General features: G+C 43.6%; 1 protein-coding gene across 1 annotated transcript in view; it reads right to left on the bottom strand.

The window, feature by feature from the left end:
• The window catches only part of LOC126484304 (villin-1), a 389,949-nt gene extending 368,496 nt beyond the window's left edge, over window positions 1-21,453 (bottom strand). Inside the window, exon 1 of the mRNA XM_050107736.1 lies at window positions 21,366-21,453. The gene's annotated coding sequence lies outside the window, so the exon portion shown is untranslated. The remainder of the gene's footprint in view (window positions 1-21,365) is intronic.
• Between the last annotated feature and the right edge of the window lie 283 nt (window positions 21,454-21,736).

Raw genomic sequence — 21,736 nt, 5'->3', positions numbered from 1 at the left:
ATCTAACCCCTCCTAAGGCAATGTAAATAATGTCAGAATCCTCAGCTGATCTGTAGCCGAAAACAATCAGTCGAGGTAAAATGTAATCACACCTCAACATGTATCTATTGAACATACTTGTTAATGTCAGTGTAACACTCTTGACCAACTAACACTAAAATGTTGAATGAAACTTAATTCTTGTTGTATGTGGGCTATTGTTTATCTGAAAGTAATAGTAAAGAAATGCTTGAGATTTTTCAATAATTAACTTTTGTATTAAAGACATAATTCGTTGAATAAGTCAAAGATAATTTTGGACCCCAGTTTCACGTTTATCGCTGCTGAAAGTTAAGTAAATACTACGCAATGGTATTTCAAGTGCCACTTGAGATCTGAATTAATTAAATCCCAATTAAAGACAGAAAGTAAAACTCAAAAGCGGTGACGATAAAGACTTTCAAGATCTTTCAAGGCCTTGTAGATGTCGTAACCATAAAAAACGAGGCCCAGAAACCTCACAGATTCTTTAAAATGCAGAATCGCCTCCCTCGTATGATTGTTAGGTACATTAAAATACAATGAGAACGACTGAAATCACACACACACACACACTTATCTGAAGAAAAAGTAAAACCCGCCTTTGCAGCCCACTCAATCATCCTCGTCACTGTAAACTGTAACTGACGAATATGACGAGTAGATGTGTTAGAGAAGGAACTATAAAACCGTCCACAAACAAGGAGCATTGCACGGGATCCTTACCTGTGACATTATACTGTTAATAGCTATGGCAAGGAGGAAACACGTCCCTCGAAAACACCAGTCTCCTGCTCAAAACTGTATCACAACACATCACCAACGAGGTACCTAAAAAGTGTTTGGATAAGAAGATCCGAATGCTTATGGGGAGGTTGCCATGCCCCATTGCTGAAGTTGACTGAGCATTTTATGCCTCCAAGTAGTGCCGTATGCGTTATGATGGCGAAAGATACCCCTATGCAATGGTGATTACATACGAAAGTCTGCTGGATAGTCGTCTCTAGCAGGATCAAGTTACCCACAGTGGAGCGATATCTCCTGAGTCCACACTGAGAGCGGCTATAGAGCTCCCTGGTCTCTAACATCCAGACCAGACGCGGCCTAACATTCGCTTCAAGGGCTTTCCTTCACAGTCCCTTAAGGCGACGTTCGGTAACTACTGGGACACGTCGGTCCTTTCCGGTTTTGAGGATAGGTATCAAAATTGCCTCCCTCCACATTTTGGAAACTCTCCTGTCCGTCATACCGCGGTGGTCTAGCGGTTCTAGGCGCTCAGTCCGGAACCGCGAGACTGCTACGGTCGCAGGTTCGAATCCTTCCTCGGGCATGGATGTGTGGGATGTCCTTAGGTTAGTTAGGTTTAAGTAGTTCTAAGTTCTAGGGGACTGATGACCTCAGATGTTAAGTCCCATAGTGCTCAGAGCCATTTGAACCATTTTTTTGTCCGTCATATCGAATTAAAAGATTGTAAGGCGATTTCCTTCGGTGTTCTTTGAAAGGTCCGCAGAATGCTGTAGGATTTTGTCGTGACTGTCCGCAGTACCAAGAGCATCAGACAGGGCCGAATCCAGCTACCACATGGAGAAAGGGCAGTGTGTGAGTGAGAATTGTTGGTTCTGAAGTCCAAATCACACGTCAGCACGGCGGCACGGTAGTGGCGGAACGCAGGATCCTAGCTGGTAATGGCAGTAGTCATCACAAAATGTTTTGCCATTGTTTGGGCTATGTTTGGACATTATATGGAGACATTCCTGCCTCAGCACCGCTGTTATAGGCAACCAACTGCATTTACAGAAATCCTCCTGATGGCTTCCCATACTTTCTCGTCCACTCCACTTGTACAAGGATCCAAGATCAGTGCTATGATCTTTTCTCGTTCTCCATGATTATGCGTCGAACTTCGGCTTTCCTTACTCCAAAACCTCCGAGGTTTTCCGCCGTAGGGAGGTACCGAAACCATCGCAGAGCCGCACGCCTGATGGGGTGGCTGAGCGACATTCATCAATCCACCGAGGTGCAGGCTGCCGCATAAGATGGCTGGACGACTGCGGGATGGATAAGTCGGTGGCATGGTGGATCACACATGTAATGTGATTCACCCATTCCTGAACGCTGGCTCGGTGTTCAAACACAGCTAGCTGGCTGAAGGGTTGCCAGTTAGTTCTGCTGATCATCCATCTTAGTGGCTTCCTTTCAGGGGGCGCACCACCTGGTTAGGTGGATTCAGACTGGGAAGTGGTCACTGGAAAGAAGGTCATCAGTAAGCTCCCGCTGATCAAAATCTACGAGGGCTACAAGCAGAAGGAGAGGTCTATGGCTGAGCATGACCCAGTAACAGCGTTGAAATGATTGGTTTGTCAAGTTGAGAATGCGCAGCTCATGAGACATTATGGGGCTCTCATAACTCGACCTCTGCGGCACGTAGAGTCTGAGTCCCGTAACACAATACAAGCCCTGAAGCCTCCCAGGAGGAGATATGGTCAGGGGAGATGGTCTACAAGATCCACTATAGCCGCAGACTCTGTTACTTCCTGTGAGGGCAGGCACTGAGAGCATATAGCGCTCTTTTGACCCACGTTAACTTCGACGGAAAGTGATTGAATGTCAGTAACCAAATAGAGAGCAGAGGAGTTGTTTGTGTTATTGAGAAACACAGCCACCCCTCCTTCATCCCTTTCCTCTTTCACGTCATTCTTATGATTTCTCTAAATCGCTTCAGGCAAATGCCGGGATGGTTCCTTTGAAAGGGCACAGCCGACTCTCTTCTCCAAGCTTCCCTAGTCTGATGGGACTAATGACCTCGCTGTTTGGTCCCTTCCCCCAAATCAACCAACAAACCAATCAGATCATCTTTGGAGTGGAGAATACAGCCCGTAGCACAGGGGCATCAGTGAGTTTAAAATTAATGCGTACAATTTGTGGTGCCCCTATTCAGAGACTACGCATTTCTGATTAGAAATGCACCCTTGCATTTAAGAACTTCATTGTGACGTTGCATAAAACCTATTAGGCCAGAAAACAGAAGTCACTATGAAGTGTACTTGAACATTAGTCAAAAACAGTTACAGCAATCCTTAAGTGGGGTTTCCCCTCATCGTAGTTTTTTTTGTCAATGTTGGTATAATATTCGACGTGAAAAATCTACTAATAACATCCCAAATTAATCTTCGTAGCTGTGTGAGCGTTCAAACGAACCGTGTTGTATTCCGAGGTGGCACGTTAACCCGAAATTCTGCGTACTCTGAATCTGTCTTCAGGATTCATAATAAATCTGCACGGGTACCAAACTTTTTAGGCGCATGATGATGAGAATGTTTATTTACTAACACAGAATTAGTTTATTCATGACCAAAACTATCCAAAAACCGACCAGACCATTCGTCTGATTCCCTGACAAAACTAGGGGATCTCATGTCACTGCCAGGTAACTGGATAACACTGGAGTATTAAGTCACGAGGAAATATTCCGTACCTCTTTTACGAGAATATATTTCTTACCTCTTCAAGCAATTCAATTCTTCCTAATTGAGAATTGACAAAGCCAATAATTCGAAAGTGATCCATCCCGACTTACATTCTTATCGCCAGAGACAGTCGAGTGTTGATAAGTTGTTCCGTCACGTCCGCAGTCTTCCATCTTTACCTATACAAGAGAACCTTGGGCTCACATTGTTCCTCCTGGCATTAGGGCTGTCCCGTGTCCGGTGTAGTTGTTGCCATCATGAATCAGCTACAGAACATATCACACCATCAAATGCAGACTGCTGCCTAAACTGCTACAGTGAGTGTTAAAGTAAAATGGACGCCACAATTGTCCTACAAGCAGTTGAAGATATGGACACGAAATTTTCGGCATGAGACGATATGCAGGGAAATACATATGTGATCAAAAGTACCCGGACACGCCCAAAAACATACGTTTTTCATGTTAGGTGCATTGTGCTGCCACCTACTGCCAGGTACTCCATATCAGCGACCTCAGTAGTCATTAGACATCGTCAGAGAACACAACGGGACGCTCCGCGGAACTCACGGTCTTCTAACGTGGACAGGTGATTGGGTGTTACTTGTGTCATACGTCTGTACGCAAGATTTCCACACTCCTAAACTTCCCTAGGTCCTCCGTTTCCGATATAGTAGTGAAGTATAAACGTGAAGGGACACGTGCAGCGCAAAAGCGCATAGGCCGACCTCGTCTGTTGACTGACAGAGACCGCCGACAGTTCAAGAGAGCCGGCCACGGTGGCCGAGCGGTTCTAGCCGCTTCAGTTCGGAACCGTGCGACTGCTACGGTCGTAGGTTCGAATCCTGCCTCGGGCATGGATGTGTGTGATGTCCTTAGGTTAGTCAGGTTTAAGTAGTTCTAAGTTCTAGGGGACTTATGAACTCAGCTGTTGAGTCCCATAGTGCTCAGAGCCATTTGAACCAGTTCAAGAGAGTCGTAACGCGCAATAAGTAGACATCTGTCCAGGCCATCTCACAGGAATTCCAAACTTCATCACGATCCACTGCAAGTACTATGACAGTTAGGAGGGAGGTGAGAAAACTTGAATTTCACGGTCGAGCTGCTGCTCATAAGCCACACATCAAGCCGGTAAGTACCAAACGACACCTCGCTTGGAGTAAGGAGCGTAAACATTAGACTATTGAATAGTGGAAAAACGTTTTGTGGAGTGACGTACCATGGTACACAATGTGGCGATCAGATAGCAGGGTGTGGGTATGGCGAATGCCCGGTGAACCTCATCTGCCAGCGTGTGCAGTGCCAACAGTAAAATTTGAAGGTGGTAGTGTTTGGTGTGGTCGTGTTTTAAATGGATGGGGCTTGCACCCCTTGTTGTTTTGCGTGGCACTATCACAGCACGGTCCTACATTGATGTTTTAAGCATCTTCTTGCTTCCCAGTGTTGAAGAGCAATTCGGGGATGATGACTGCATCTTTCAACTCGATCGAGCACCTATTCACAGTGTACGACCTGTGGCGGAGTGGTTAGACTACAATAACGTCCCTGTAGTGGACTGGCCTGCACAGAGTCCTGTCCTGAGTCCTATATAACACCTCAGTGCAGCACTCCGTGAAGAATGGGCTGCCATTCCACAAGAAACCTTCCAGCACTTGACTGAACGTGTGCCAGCGAGAGTGGTAGCTGTCATCAAGGCAAGGGTGGACCAACACTATATTGAATTCCAGCATTACCGATGGAAGGTGCTACGAACTTGTAAGTCATTTTCAGCCAGGTATCCGGATACTTTGATCACATGGTGTATATATTCTGATTTAATGGCCTATATTCTCAACTGTTTAGTATCCAATATATCTAAAATATGTTTTAGTGCATTTGTATAATTTATTTAACAATAGCCGTAGTGCTTGAAAAGGAAAGTGCACTGACAGAGCACACGCCAATTTTTAAATTGGCCTTTGAGGTCCTATAAATAAAACCTTCCAGAAAATGCTCAGAAAGTTTTGCACCAACTGAATATGGTCGTCAAACGTTTTTGCTTAGAAGCCAATACTGTTATCGTGAGGCGGCACCTCGGGCCAATATGCACCGATCTTATCATCAAATGTTAACCTACATAAATTACAATGCTATGAGTACCTAGTAGAATAGCTATCCTAAGACGACGATAAGTTGGCTACCAGCTCCCAGTACTGACCGTTAAAAGTCAGCACGAATCGGAAAACTTCGTGTCGACAATTCTCTGTTTCACATTGCTGCTACTTTCAGCGACCCCAAAGCCGTGACACTGTAACTGCCTAACGAAGTGTCGTTGTGTTGTCTGTGTGAGCAGGTAAGTAACTGATTAATAAAAGTAACTGTACTTACATTTAAATGCGTTACGCAAACTGAGACACGGTAGCAAATGTTTACTGTTTTGAGCGGCATTTTTCATCTACTCATTGCGTTGTATTAAAACAGCCTAAATTTAATTTCATATTTCTTGCTAACAATATGCACCTCATTTGACGATGAGGGTCATTGTAATGCGCAATCACGAATCCGTTTTACTTCCGTTTGAAGTTTATACCGTAGCATTTGATCAGTACGAGACAGTCACAGCCGTGAGTTGTCAAACATCCTGCCTCTCACAAACTCTAACTCCGCAGTGGCCGCGCTACTTAGACCTCAACCCCTGAGATCAACGGCAGCTTTACTTAGTTTACGGCTGAATTCACCGACGCTAATTAAAAATTAAGCACATCTTACAATATTACTCTCCCTGTATGTATTTTTGTTTCTTACTAGACCCTTAAGAAGCTCTTAACCTTAGTTAACGTTTTTGGATCTGGTTGTTAGTTGCTACATGCATATTATTATGAAATACATCTGAGAACCGACGACCATACGAATACTTTATTCGGACCACATGTGGGTAGCGATCCGTAGTTTGACGACCACTGCTGTAGAACATTTCATTCGGTTGTTTCCTACTTCCAGGTTGAAACTGTTCACGTGTTGCGCCCAGTGAGCTAGAGCATTATCATCTTGAAAGAAGAACCTATCACTAAAACGTTGACTACAGGGCTGGAAAGTAGTCTGGAGGATCCTGTCCCGAAACTGATCAGCCCTCAAATTTTCCTTTACGACGATGAGAGGCGTCCAATATCAACACATGACATCAGTCTCAAACGTAACTGACCCATGTCGTTCCTGAAGCTCTAGGACTGCATACCTAAGTTGTTCGTTTTTACATGCCCTCCTGCACAATCTTCTACTCTGATCATTAGGTATTAGGAAAGTACTGCATTCACTGGTGAACGAAATCTGACGCCACTGATCCAGATTCCAGCTCAGTGTTCCCTTGTCCAGTTCCTTCACATAGTGCAGTACTGGTGAGGAGGTGGAAGGGAAGGAGAGGGGGGGGGCTTACTGTTTGTAATCAACACCAAGCGGACAAATTGGTCGTATGAAAAAGGATGCGCACTGTTTAGGTCAACACAGCCCTCCGATCTGCCTCCATTTTTTTTAAGTTATCAGTCTGGAGTAGCACTTGTACCCTACGAGCTCAATTATTTCTCGTATGTATGCTAATCTTTGTCTTCCTCTACAGTTTTTACCCTCTACTGCTCCCCCTAGTACCGAAGAAGTCATTCGCTGATGTCTTAACACATGTCCTATCATCCTATCCCTTATTCTTGTCAGTGTTTACAATATGTTTCTTTCTTCGGCGATTCACTCTTTGCCTTACTCTTTACGTGATCAGTCCACCAAATTTTCAACATCCTTCTGTAACGCCACGTTTCAAACGCTTCGATTCTCTTTCATTCTGTTTTTCTCAGTGACGACGGTCCATATCACACAATGCTATACTTCAAACGCATATTGTTAGAAATTTCTTCCTCAGGCGAAGGCCGACATTTGATACTAGTACTCTGCTTTTGGCCAAGAATTTGTCTGTGCTAATCTGCTTTTTATGTCCTACTTTCGTCGTCCGTCATGTGCTATTTTTGCTGCAATTCCTTAAATTCGTCTACTTCGTGGAGCCCAATTTTGAAGGTAAGTTTATCGTTAATCTCGTTTCTGCTACTTCTCAATATTATCGCCTTTCTCCGGTTTACTCTCAGCTCATGTTCTGTACTCAAACTGTTCATTCCTTTCTACACGTCCTGTAGTACTACTTCTGTTTCAAAGAGGATAGCAGTGTCATCACCGGATATTTTTTACCTTTCTTTTAATCCCATTATTGGTTCTCTTAGATTGAATAGTAGAGGTGAAAGACTACGTCGTATCTCACATTTTTTTCATCTGTGCATTTCGCTCTTGGTCTTCCAAACTTATTGTTCCTTGTTGGTATTTGTACGCATTCCCCATTTCCGTCTTTACCTGTATCTTACTACTTATTTTCTCAGTATTTGTAACATCTTGTACCACTTTATATCGTCAGATGCTTTTTCTCTAAGTAGAAAAATCCTATGAATATATGTTTATTTTTCTTAAGTCTTGTTTTCATTATCAAGTGCAGATAAGATCTGCTTCTCTGCTACCTTCGTCTTTACGCAAATCAGACTGATCACCATCCAATAGCTCCTCTATTTTCTTTTTCTGCTTTTGTATTATACATCAGCAGCTTGGGTGCATGTCCTGTTAAGTTGACTGTGCGGCCGTTCTCGGACTTATCTGCCCTTGCCATTTTGCGGATCCTGTTGCAAACATACTGTAGAAAGTCTGATGGTATATCTTCAGTCTCTTAAATTCTACATACCAGTTTGAATAGTCATGTAATTGGCACTTTCCCAAACGATTTTGGAAATTGAGGTGCAACGTAAACTGTACCTTCTGCCTTACTTGAACGAAAGTCTTCCAAAGCTCCGTTAAACTCTGGGTAGTAGTGAATTCCCTATGTCATCCACATTGTCTCCTGTTTGTTTCTTCTGCCAGGTCATTTAGACAAGTCATATCTCTTGAGAGGCCTTCAGTGCATTATTTCAAACGATCCGCTCTCTTCTCTGCGTTTAACAGTGGAGTTTCCATTTCACTCTCAATGCTGGCCCCCGAGACTTTAATTTCACCGAAGGCTGTTTTGACTTTTCTATATGCTGAATTGATCCTTCCGACGACCGTTTCTTGTTCGATTTCTTCACACTTTTTCTATAACCATTTCGTTTTGGCTTCTCTGCCTGTCTTATTCGCTTCGTTCCTAAATGAATTACATTTCTGTATTCCTAAATATCCTTAACATTATTCTAGTTCCTCCTTTTAACCGTCAATAGAAGTGTTTTTCCTATCCCCCAAGGTTTCTTCGAGTTGCCTTCCTTGTACCTATGTTCGCCTGTCCAACTCCAGTATATAATAAGAACGTCGTGCGACGAGGGCCTCCCGTCGGGTAGACCGCTCGCCTGGTGCAAGTCTTCCGATTCGACGCCACTTCGGCGATTTGCGCGTCGATGGCGATGAAATGATGAGGATTAGGACAACACAGCACCCAGTCCCTGAGCCGAGAAAATCTCCGACCCAGCCGGGAATCGAACCCGGACCCTTAGGATTGACAGTCTGTCGCGCTGACCACTCAGCTCCCAGGGGACTCCAACTTCAGTGATTGCCCTTTTTAGCGATTTCCACTGCTTTTCGGCTGAATTACCTACTATCGTGTTCATTATCGCACTATCTACTGAATCAGAGAACTTCAAACATAACCCATCATTCCTCAATAGTTCTGTAGTCTATTACTTTCCAGACTGATTATTCCGGACGAGTCTCTCAAACTTCAGCCTACTCTTCATCATTACTCATTCGAGTGTACAGTAGCCGAAATCAGTATAAAAGCACGGATATTTGTAGTAAAATTAACACTGTAGGATGGAATAGTTGTGCACAGTGTATTTTCAGTAGTATGATATCCAGTATACTAACAAATGTAGTTGAGTGGTATCGCATTTGATGTCAGTAGTACAGTACGTAACAAGACGTCAACGATTCAGGTGGTGGAGGGTGGAACTGACTATAAAGGCAGTCGACTCTTGGTGGTGTCAGTGTGTGTGTGTGTAAGTGCTTTTACAGCAGACCGGCACTTTTAGGGACAATGCCCGATGTGCACATACACCACGATTGTGAAATGCCACAAGGAAAACAGTTATCGTGAGATGAAAAAGCAAAAATTGGAGCGTACAAGGAAGTGGGGCTCTACTCGTCAAATCGCCAAGTCGAATCGTTCAAGTACTGATAAATTCGTTAGATTGGGCGCACGATATGGGCAGAACGTAAAATATGGGCTACGTAGAAAATTATTTGAGGCATCGAAACGATTCCTTTTGCGCAAAGCAAGAACCACAGACATTTGTCTTCCTCAAATTGTTGCTGATTCAAAAATGTCAGTAACTGCCAAACATGTATGACAAACATCTTGCATTCAAGAAACGACTGCAGAAAATTTCTCTAACACCCAAACATGAATAGGCTAGATTGGAGTTTGTTGAAAAACAGAAGTCATGGGCTTCAGGATAAGGTGAAGTGATCTTCGGTGATGAGAAGAAGTTTAACTCAGATGGGTGTGATGGATTTAAATATTATTGGCATGATCTTAGAACAGAACAGCAGGTAAAAGTAATTAGCTGAACACTACAATGAACTCTAACAGGTACACTGGGGTAACAGAGATGGAATTGATTAGAATGTATGAGGATCTAGGGAACAAAAGTTCAATGTTTCAATAGGATAATGCACCTGCGCGTGTTTCTGTTACAACCTAAAGTTGTTTGAAAATAGAGATATCGATGTCTTGCCCTAGCTTGCACGTAGCCCAGATATGAACGCCTTAGAAACCGTTGGGGAATACTTGAAAGGCGTATTCATCGCAATGGAAACCAATTTGAGGCCGTATGTGAGCTGAAAAATGCGATACGAGAAGACTGGGCGGCAATTTCGTTTCAAGAACTACAAACCCTAACAAAATCAATGCCGAAGAGTTTTTTTGAGGTAATTATGAAGAAAGGAGGTCGCACAAAGTGCCAACAAGGTAACAGGACAGCTAGTGCCTTTACACCAATCTCTCAACGCCTTATTTTATTACTCGTGCTATGAAAGAAACTGTGTAATTCTGTCATTATTGTTTATGTCTTACACGTATCTACTACTTTCATAATAAATTCGATACAGTATGCTACAGACATTGTACTGTTACTTTTGTAGGAACTACTGTATACTCCTGGGTATGCCTTAGAATCCACTATCTAATGTCGGAATCTCTGTTTGATCATGACGTAACCTAGCTGGAATCTTCTGTGTCTCCAGACCTTTTCGAAGTGCATCTCCTCCTATTGTGATTTTTGAATAGTGTATTCGCTATTACTTCATGTACAGCTACATAACTACTCTCCATTTCTTTCTTAAGTGCCGGGCTGAGGGCTCACAGCAACACATTCAAACTGCTTCTCGACCGTTCCGCTCTGTAACAGCACGTGGAAGGAATAACGGGCCAACTCTTTTCGTGAGTGCTCCGCATTTTCTCATTTTATCCCGATGGTCGCTTGTCTCTGTCTAGGTGGGAGTCAACAACACATTTTTACATTCGGAAGAGGAACCTGATGACTGAAATTTCATGAAAAGACCTCGGGTGCAAAGAAAAATGCCTTTGTTTTGATGATCGCTACTCCAACTCGCTTATCTTATGCGTGACACACACTCCTCTGTTTCGTGATAATACCAAACGAGATGCTGCTCTTTGAATTTTTTCAGTGTTTTCTGTCATTTGGTAAGGATCCTTTACCACGCAACAATACCCCAGAAGAGGACAGACAAAGATAGTGTTCGCAGTATTTTCAGTATGTCTGTTATATTTTGTAAGTGGTATGCCAAAAAACGCAGTCGATGATTCGCTTACCGCACAACATTTTCTTTGTGACAGTTCTAATTTAAGTTGTTCGTAATTATAGTCCCTAGGTATTTCGGCGAACAGACAACCTTGAAATTTATATTATTTATCGTCTAACAGAAATTTAGCGTAATTTTTTATAGTACTCGTGTGGAGGTTACCACATTTTTTACTTTTCAGAGACAGTTGCCACTTTTCGCCCCATGCAGCATACCAGCTGAAATTTATTGCAGAACTCGATTAGCCTTTCTCTTCTCTCTCTCCTGCTACTAAGCAAATATACTCCCATAACATTGTCTTCTATTCCTTCCCCTCGTACCGCGTTCCAATCCCCGATCATTAGATTATCATCTAGTTTTATATACTGAATAATCTGTTCATTATCCTCATATACTCTACATCTTCATTGCCTTCTTGTGAAGTAGACCTATATGTCTGAACTACTGTTGTTAGTGATCTTTCCATTTCACTTCATGGAGTCCAACACTATATAGACAGAGCCTTTGCATATCCATTTCAAGGTTTTCTAGTCTCCATACGATGTCAAACTTCTGATATTTCACTCTCCGACTAGTAGAATGTTAGCATTTCGTTGATTACTCTTTCTCTCATGCTGTACATACTAGCCGTAGTTAATAGAGAGCGGTCACCAATTGGTGTGGTTGACCGTGACAACTACGAGGCAAATAGGCAAAGTTTTGTTTCTCATGATAGCAGATGAATGTTCGAATCACATAGATATGGCGTACATCAGTTCGTCTGACTGCATCCAGCGCCGAGTCGCCTTCTGTGACATTGCGCGCACACTCTCAGCTTTAAATGACCCTTCGAGGCATGCTGACAGACTGGGCAGCGTACATAACCAGCATTGCCAGTTCATGATTGGAGACCAGCTTGCTCTACTCAACTGCACTGAGAATGCAACCCATCGATTTCTTTGAGACTATTTAGAGAAAGTGGTTTTCGATTTAAAAAATGGCTCTGAGCACTATGGGACTCAACTGCTGAGGTCATTAGTCCCCTAGAACTTAGAACTAGTTAAACCTAACTAATCTAAGGACATCACAAACATCCATGCCCGAGGCAGGATTCGAACCTGCGACCGTAGCGGTCTTGCGGTTCCAGACTGCAGCGCCTTTAACCGCACGGCCACTTCGGCCGGCTTTCGATTTAAAAATTACTGCGTAGGTCATGAGGGTGGTACAAAACTATTTGGGCGCTCTATAATGGTAAAAAGTAAGTTTCAAATACTTAAAATTTTCCCCTTTTAACTTCAAAATAATTTTCCGACGGTTAGGTTATAAGACGGCTTTTGTTGTAATCAAATTATGTCGATACTAAGTCGAAACCACGTAAAAGAGAGGAAGTTTGAATATAAATCTCGCATGTAACCGAGATAATTACACAACGGTATAGTCTGTAAATAACAAAAGAAAAATGAAGGAAGGAAGATTGGGTTTAATGTCCCGTCGACATGGAGGCCATTAGAGACGGAGCACAAGCTCGGATTGTACCAGGGATGGGGAAGGAAATCGGCCCTGCAGTTTTCAAAGGAGCCCTCCCGGCGCTTGCCTGGAGCAGTTTAAGGAAATCGTGGAAAAGCTAAATGTGGATGTTCCGACACGAGCCTGAACCGTCGTCCTCCCGAATGCGAGTCCAGTGTGCTAACTACTGCGCCACCTCGCTCGGTGTAAACAACTAAGATCATTCCCGAACTGACGAAAAGTATAACACGTAATGCCGTAAAACTGACGGATTAAAGAATTTAAGATGCAAACGCTGTATTCAGGACATTTGAATCAAATGAAAATTACAGTCGTATTTGTGTAGATCACTGGAGAAATAATAGAAACATGTGTAATACCGTATGGTTTTTATTTGACAATCTTATCCCATTAACTTTACTGTACCAATGTCAATCCGTCTTTTCTCATTTTTTTTTCGATCCATGTTAACGTTCACTGTGAAACGTATTCGTGGGCGAAGTCAGTGTGTACAAAACACATTTCGTTGTAAACACAGCGTAGGAGGTACTCTTCCGGCAGAAATATGCCTCAGATGTAACGCTTTTCCCGACTACTTTCAGGACATGTTCCATTCTGAAAATAGACATATTGTATGTCACTGTATTGCTGTATTCACTATCGGATGATACTGTATTGGTACAATTTTTAGACAAATGAGTCATACTTACTTCGATACGTCGACAGTATGAAATATATAGATATTAATCACTTGTGCTCAGCATTCGTAACTGTCGAGATATCGAAGCAATTACTCCGCTGGATGCGTTATATCATGTAGTGAAAAAGTTGTTTAGATATCTTGAACGAATTATTTGTCATGGACCACTGTACATGGTGTGTTGGCTCAATATCCACATTAAGTTGCGGTAAGATTTTGTGGCTTTTGGAATTGTCTGATCTGCTGTGATTTACCTATTGCTTTTTTCGTGAAGCAGACTTGAGGGAAAAAACGTTAGAGCTTATGCTCACATTAACGATGAGGTCATTATAAATGGAACACCAAATTGGATTAGTTATGGTCGGGGGAAGGAATTGGCCATAGCCTTGAAGTGATTTAGGAAGGAGGATTTAAAATGCAGACTGGCAATAGCCAAGGAAAACTTTTCTGAAGAGTGCGAAACTTGTTATCATTGAACATAAATCTGACTACTAGTAAGTCTTTTATGAAAGAGTGTGTGTGGACTGCAGCTTTAAATGGAAGAGAAAAATGGATAATAACAGTACAGAGAAGAAGAGCATCGAAACTTTCGAAATGTGGTGCTACAGAAAAATGCCAAAGGTTAGATCGGATAGCTAATGAAGAGGTGCCGAATCAAATCAGGGAGGAAATAATTTTGCATCACATATTGACTAAAAGAAGGGAGAGGTTGGTAGGACACGTCCCGAAGCATCAAAGATTCAGTGTTGTTAATGGAGGGAAATAAAAAAAAAAGTAGAAGAGCCCGAGGGTTGATAACGGTTGAAGGTTTCAAACGGATACGTATTGTAAATAAACAATTTTACAAAGAACCCACTGAGTGCGAGGTCGAGAAATGCCCACGATGTTTACGACATTCAACGCCCCACGTACTACTGGCTGCTGATGGCAACAGGGGCGGAACTGGAGGTACGCAATGGTGAGCACAGCATGAGGCTATGGAGTGTAGTTTAACTGCTTAGTAATTCACAGAAGTGCTACAGTGATAGTGGTGTTGATACAAAGCAGAGCAATGGCAACGATAAATAAAGCAAACATTGCATTATACCTACAACAGTAGCCAGAGGTGATATTTCGTCAGAAATAAACTCAAGGAACTTCGCAGAGTGAGAAAGAAGTGGTAGATGAAATATTAGCGTTTCTGCAAGATGAATCAGCAGAATGTGTGGTGTCGCATACGCTCGACTTTGCAGACAATGTACATGTAGAATACAATTGTAACGATATGTACTTAACAAGTGGAAGTGGTAGTGAAACAGGTGTCGAGGCATGTAGTTCATCATCCTTGTCGGCAGGGAGCCACATATCCTGTCTCCAGTGAATTGTAGTAAAGGACAGTCATTGTCCAAGGAGTGGGCCGGCCGAAGTGGCCGTGCGGTTAAAGGCGCTGCAGTCTGGAACCGCAAGACCGCTGAGGTCGCAGGTTCGAATCCTGCCTCGGGCATGGATGTTTGTGATGTCCTTAGGTTAGTTAGGTTTACTAATTCTAAGTTCTAGGGGACTAATGACCTCAGCAGTTGAGTCCCATAGTGCTCAGAGCCATTTGAGCCATTTTAGTCCAAGAGTGGGCACTAAACATGATTCCGTTCATGAAAGATCATTCGCAGCATAGTGAAAAACAGTTATGAACAGATTTTGAATATGATCGCAGCAATATGACCGTTTAGTACACAAGAAAAATTACGAATATACAAGGGAGGACAAGGCGCACTTGTTACAACAGCTGGTGATGGCATGTTTCAAGGATGTTCGATGCAATTTCAGGATGTGCCTGATAATGAAGTAGTACTTTATGCACATCAAACTGCGCGCGACATGAATTAGAGTGATATCAAGGGAAGCAGTGGATGGTTCCATAACTACAAACAGTGATACAGAACTGGAAGACGTAAGACAATGAAATTTCAAAACAAAGCGTCAACTCGACGATGCACACCAAAGTGCGCAATCGTCCCGAAATTGTGTAGATGAGATAAACAAACTTATCCCCTCGTTCAGTAAGGAATTTGTTCTCAACTGTGATCGATTGAGATTTGAAGAGGAAATGCGTATAGAAGGAAGCCTGAAGAGAAGAGGTACCAAGAGAGTTGTATCAAGATCAGCTAACATCGGCACCTTAACGGATTCGTATACAATGGTGCCGATTGTTAATCTGGAGGCCGCGCGGGATTAGCCGAGCGGTCTAGGGCGCTGCAGTTATGGACTGTGCGGCTGGTCCTGGCGGAGGTTCGAGTCCTCCCTCTGGCATGGATGTGTGTGTTTGTCCTTAGGATAATTTAGGTTAAGTAGTGTGTAAGCTTAGGGACTGATGACCTTAGCAGTTAAGTCCCATAAGATTTCACATACATTTGAACATTTGTTAATCTGGGTGGTAAATTGGCTGGAAAGTTATTTATTGTGCTGTGACAAGTTGGAGGTGCTCTGCCTTCTACGATTCTTTCTCGTGTGCGTGATCTTGCAGCGGTGGTAGGAAATATTTACGTCACAGAAAGCAAGAGTGGAAAAATGGGTGTGAGAGAATTACAACTATGGTATGGGCACTGCTTTTGGCCAATATCTGGTCAAAATAAGTTGCTTTTGCTTGATTTCTGGTTTGTGTGTAAAACTATGCCTCCTGAAAAGTTTAAGACATTGCATTTCGTATCACTTAGAACCACCGGGAAAACTCGGCCTCTAGATATTTGTTTCTTCTGTGCCTGTAAAACATATTGCCACACTATCTGCAGCTACGCTTTAAAGAACAGCCAGTTTCATTATAAGCTCTACGACAAACTGTTTCGCATTCGGCTGCGTGCCATCACATTCCATCAGTTCTCATCAGCCCGTTACACCAACATGATTCCACATACATTCTTTATGACGGAATTACTAGCTGAACGTCCTGCACGGTTTGTAACTCTCAAGGAGTTTGCCTTCGATCTTGACGATGCGAACCTTTGTGATCACTGCGTGGCGCCATTTTTCATTCGGTGTTCGTAGTGTAAGTCAATGGTTCGTTTGAACCTTTCTTGAATGTAGATTATTTCCATTTTGTGACGTGTAATACAGACATTATATAGACACCTGATGGATCTCTGCACCTCTCAGACATTCATTTTCTGTCGTGCCCATGGTAAGTCATTAGCAGCTAATATTTTTCCTGTCATAATTTTTGATACAACACTTTCAAATGAGCCTTACTGAAAGCTGAACTTGCGACCTCGCACTCAAGGGGTTCCTTGTTAGGACTAACGACGATAACACAAAGAATATCATGCTGGAATGTACTGGTAAAAAATGGTTCAAATGGCTCTGAGCAGTATGGGACTTAACATCTGAGGTCATCAGTCCCCTAGAACTTAGAACTACTTAAACCTAACTAACCTAAGGACATCACACACATCCATGCCCGAGGCAGGATTCGAACCTGCGACCGTAGGGGTCGCGCTGTTTCAGACTGAAGCGCCTAGAACCTCTCGGCCAACCCGGCCGGCTACTGGTAAAAATTTGGTTTTGCACTCATGGAGTCGGAAATATGTTCTTGAGAAAATATGGTTTCAAAGGATGTAGCGATGCCGATCGGACACAGAGATGCAGCCATTATGAAACTGTAACAGCAACTTTCTAGTGGATGAACGGAGCCTGGTACGTATGCAAGAAGTCGCATTTTCCTATGCAGTGCCGAAACACTCCAGCTAAGAGGTCTCATGGCGCACCAACGGCAGAGAGGTTCAGTGCAGTGGTGTACATTCCACTTTTAACCTGCCCATGGTTGCCTGTTAGCCAGACAGGCAAGCCACCGCACGTTATCAGCAGAACGGGCAGGTTGGTTTACCGCCGTACAAGCCAAGCTACGCCCAGCCCAAGCAGGCTAAATGTATCTTCCTTGCCTGCTCGTTTTCCCTCAGTGCTACGCTGCGTTGCAGTTTATACTGTACCCTTTCACTGTGGTGTTATGTGTAGAGCGCGGAAGTTGATGAAACCTTTTTTTTACGCGAGTATCACAAGGCGCATCTCAATGAAATACACATTTATTTAGAGGCATTGTAGGCCAGAAAACGGTGGATATCATTTGTCCTTTAGTTTCCTTTTCGGTGTATTTCGGGCTTATTTATTTATTTCGCTATGAACGGTTTTCTCTTCAACTTCATCCTCTTTCACCTAGAACTGGCTATTCTTAATTGGAACCATCATAACGTCACCTCTGATACGTGTTGGCGTAGTAAGCACAATCGCTTCTGAAAACTGATATCATTTGCACCTAAGAAACTGAGGATGTCTATTATGCTGCAACTCCAACTAAAGTTAGGTTTTAGAAGTCTACTTTCTGTAACCTTAGTGTTCTCCAGCCAAATATGACCCCAGCTATACAAATTTTAATTACCTTTTCCAGGAAGTGTATTGTAGGTTCGCTGTACTCATTGTAAGTGGCCAAAATAGTTCATTCTAAAAGTCGCAAATGGATTTTAGCAAACACGAAATTCGTTATTCATATTATGTTAATCTAAAAGGTTAATGTCTGAAAGAAGACTCCTTTCTTTCGCACTAAACTGTCATCGCGCTACGTTGCATACCACCAGAGTCTGGTTTTTTTTTTTTTTTTTTTTTTTTTTTCTGCTGAGCTGTTGCCAAATAGCCTCAAGTCCGTAGCACACATTTCCACACACTTGTAAGCCATCAAGTCTTTGTCCTCTTTCAAAATATTTATGGAGTGAGGAAACGGCTGGTCAAATTTTTAACTTTCTACGCAATTTCCTCTGCGAAACACATACCGATTTATTTGAAGCTGCCTCACAAACACTCGACAACTTTTCGCCTGGAGGATTTCGGCTGTTTCGTGACTGGTATGTAGGGTGTCTGATAAGTCACTCCCTATTTTTAAACAATTATAATTTCCTTACTTATGAGCCAATTTTCTTAGAACTACTTTTGTTAGAAACAGCACTTCTTGGCATTGTGTTTAACATCATTTTTCTTTTGTTTACGTTGGAAAAAAGTCGCCAGTATTGACTGTGCAAGAACGGGCCAAAATAGGAGCTCGTTATGAAATCTGGGGGTCTATGGTACGAGTACAAAGGTAATGGAGGGCTGAATGAGGGAGCCATACAGTGGGGAAACATAAAAAGTTGAAAATTGCCATTTCAAAACGCTAACAATACGGAGTGTTCCCGATGCAAGAATATTAGGAAGACCATGAACTATGAGGACACCAGATAATGTTGACAGAGTTCGTGAAATGTTCATAAGGAGCTCTAAGAAATTACCAATGCGTCAACAATCTCGAGAAAGCAGTCTTTCACGTTACGCAGTTGCATCGATTCTTAACAAAACCTCACTTCAACGCCGTGGCAGCCACATTATGTGCAGCACTTGTTTCCTGATGACTGTAGCAGAAGAATGGAGTTTGGAGAAATTTTCTTGGGTTGGAAGATGATTGGTCTGAACTTTTTGAGAACATACTGTGGACCGATGAGGCAGTTTTCCACATTGGAGGATTTGTAAACAGACGTAACTGCCGTTACTGAGCAACCGAAAACCCACACGAAAGTGTTGAAAAAGCACAAGGGTGTCCGAAGTAGGGTGTGGAATCATATCAGCCGAAGTAGTTGGTCCTGTCACATCGAATGGCGGAAGTTACCTGGAAATGCTGTAAGATAGTGTATGGCCAGTAATTTCACAATGGAGAACAACCCACAGCTTCACTTCACGCAGGACGAGGCACATTTTTTCCCAGGTCGTTGAACTGAGACAGACGCACATGAGTGGCCTGCCCTGCAATTTTTTTTCTCTGGGGGTGGGGTGAGGAGAAGGTTTACAAGAGAAAACCACTGAACTTGGATCAATTGGAAGTAATAATATCTGATGTGTAAGCCAATGTTCCACTTAATGTGTTACAGGCAGCAGTATCGCACGTAACAGTTCGTTTAAGAAAATGCGTAGAGAGTACTGGAGCTTATGTGGAGGTTTAAAATAACATTGAACACAACACCAGGGAGTGCTGTTGCTTATAAAAGTAGATCTAACAAAATTGGTTCATAAATGAGGAAATTATAACTGTTTAAAAGTAGTGAGTGACTTATCAGACACCCTGTATATTCCCCGATTCTTAATTTCTCCTCACTCACCTTTGAGTCTGTTTTGTTCAGTTGGCTGCCCCCTCTGTTATGATATATGAGCTGCAGTGAAACTACCTACGCAGACACATTGACTAATGGCCATTAAAATTGCTACACCAAGAAAAAATGCAGATGATAAACAGGTATTCATTGGACAAATATATTATACTAGAACTGACATGTGGTTACATTTTCACGCAATTTGGGTGCATAGATCCTGAGAAATCAGTACCCAGAACAACCGCTCTGGCCGTAATAACGGCCTTGATACGCCTGCGCATTGAGTCAAACAGAGTTTGGATGGCGTGTGCGGGTACAGCTGCCCATGCAGCTTCAACACGATACCACAGATCATCAAGAGTATTGTGACCATCCAATTGCTCGGCCGCCATTGACCAGACGTTTTCAGGTGGTGAGAGATCTGGAGAATGTGCTGGCCAGGGCAGCAGTCGAACATTTTCTGTATCCAGAAAGGCCCGTACAGGACCTGCAACATGCAGGCGTGCATTATCCTGCTGAAATGTAGGGTTTCGCAGGGATCGAAGGAAGGGTAGAGCCACGGGTCGTAACACATCTGAAACGTAACGTCCACTGTTCAAAGTGCCGTCAATGCGAACAAAAGGTGACCGAGACGTGTAACCAATGTCACCCCACACCAACACGCCGGGTGATACTCCAGAATGGCGATGACGACTACACGCTTCCAATATGTGTTCACCGCGATGTCGCCAAACACGGATGCTACCATCATAATGCTGTAAGCAGAACCTGGATTCATCTGAAAAAATGACGTTTTGCCATTCGTGCACCCAGGTTCGTCGTTGAGTACACCATCGCAGGCGCTCCTCTCCGTGATGCAGCGTCAAGGGTAACTGCAGCCATGGCCTCCGAGCTCATAGTCCATACTGCTGCAAACGTCGTCGAACTGTTCGTGCAGATGATTGTTGTCTTGCAAACGTTCCCATCTGGTGACTCAGAGATCGAGACGTGGCTGCACGATCCGTTACAGCCATGCGGATAAGATGCCTGTCATCTCGACTGCTAGTGATACGAGGCCGTTGGGATCCAGCACGGCGTTCCGTATTACCCTCCTGAACCCACCGATTCCATATTCTGCTAACAGTCATTGGATCTCGACCAACGCGAGCAGCAATGTCCTCCGACGTATCGCGATAGGCTACAATCCGACCTTTATCAAAGTCGGAAACGTGATGGTACGCATTTCTCCTCCTTACACGAGGCATCACAACAATGTTTCACCAGGCAACGCAGGTCAACTGCTGTTTGTGTATGAGAAATCGGTTGGAAACTTTCCTCATGTCAGCACGTTGTAGGTGTCACCACAGGCGAATGCTCTGAAAAGCTAATCATTTGCCTATCACAGCATGTTCTTCCTGTCGGTAAAATTTCGCGTCTGTAGCACGTCATCTTCGTGGTGTAGCTATTTTAATGGCCTGTAGTGTACCTAGCTATTCTGTAATCACATTGGATGAATTACACAACAACCTGTTTTGAGGCGCAGCAGGCTCAACGGGTCCCGCGAATCTTGCCAGGTTTGCGGAAACCCGAGTAGGCCTGCTTTAAGCACTGAGCCCCCGCACGCGTGTACTTTTGTGTCTCCTGTGCGGCAGATTAGAGTTGCTATGATGGCTGCGCCGGAGATAGGGGCCGGCAGGCTGGAAGGAGAATCTGTGCAGCTCAGGTCGAGACTCACCAGTGCCGGCGCAGAGGAGAGGAGACTCCAGGCCGCGGCGAGCACGCTGGCGGTAGCGGTGGCGGTGGCGCTGCGCTGGAGGCCGCGGCTGAACTGACTTCCAGCCAAGGCCGGCCGGTTCCCTCGCCTCACCTCGCCTCACCTCACAGCGATTTGCGCTCCCGCTTCGCTTCCTCCACTCGACACGGTCGCTATCACGCTCAGTACGTAAGGATCGACGGAGTACCACCTCCTCGGGAATGCGTCCCGGTCAGTGTCTACAGGTTGTCGCTACAGTGGCAACTTCGTCCGTAATTGCTCCCTTCGCGTACGAGAAAAATAAAGAAGTCGGGTTTACCGTAACGTCGACGAGGACGTTAGAGACAGCACAC

This window comes from Schistocerca serialis, chromosome 6 (assembly GCF_023864345.2).
Source record: "Schistocerca serialis cubense isolate TAMUIC-IGC-003099 chromosome 6, iqSchSeri2.2, whole genome shotgun sequence".
NCBI lineage: Eukaryota > Metazoa > Arthropoda > Insecta > Orthoptera > Acrididae > Schistocerca > Schistocerca serialis.
This window is presented reverse-complemented; position numbering and strand designations above follow the sequence as displayed.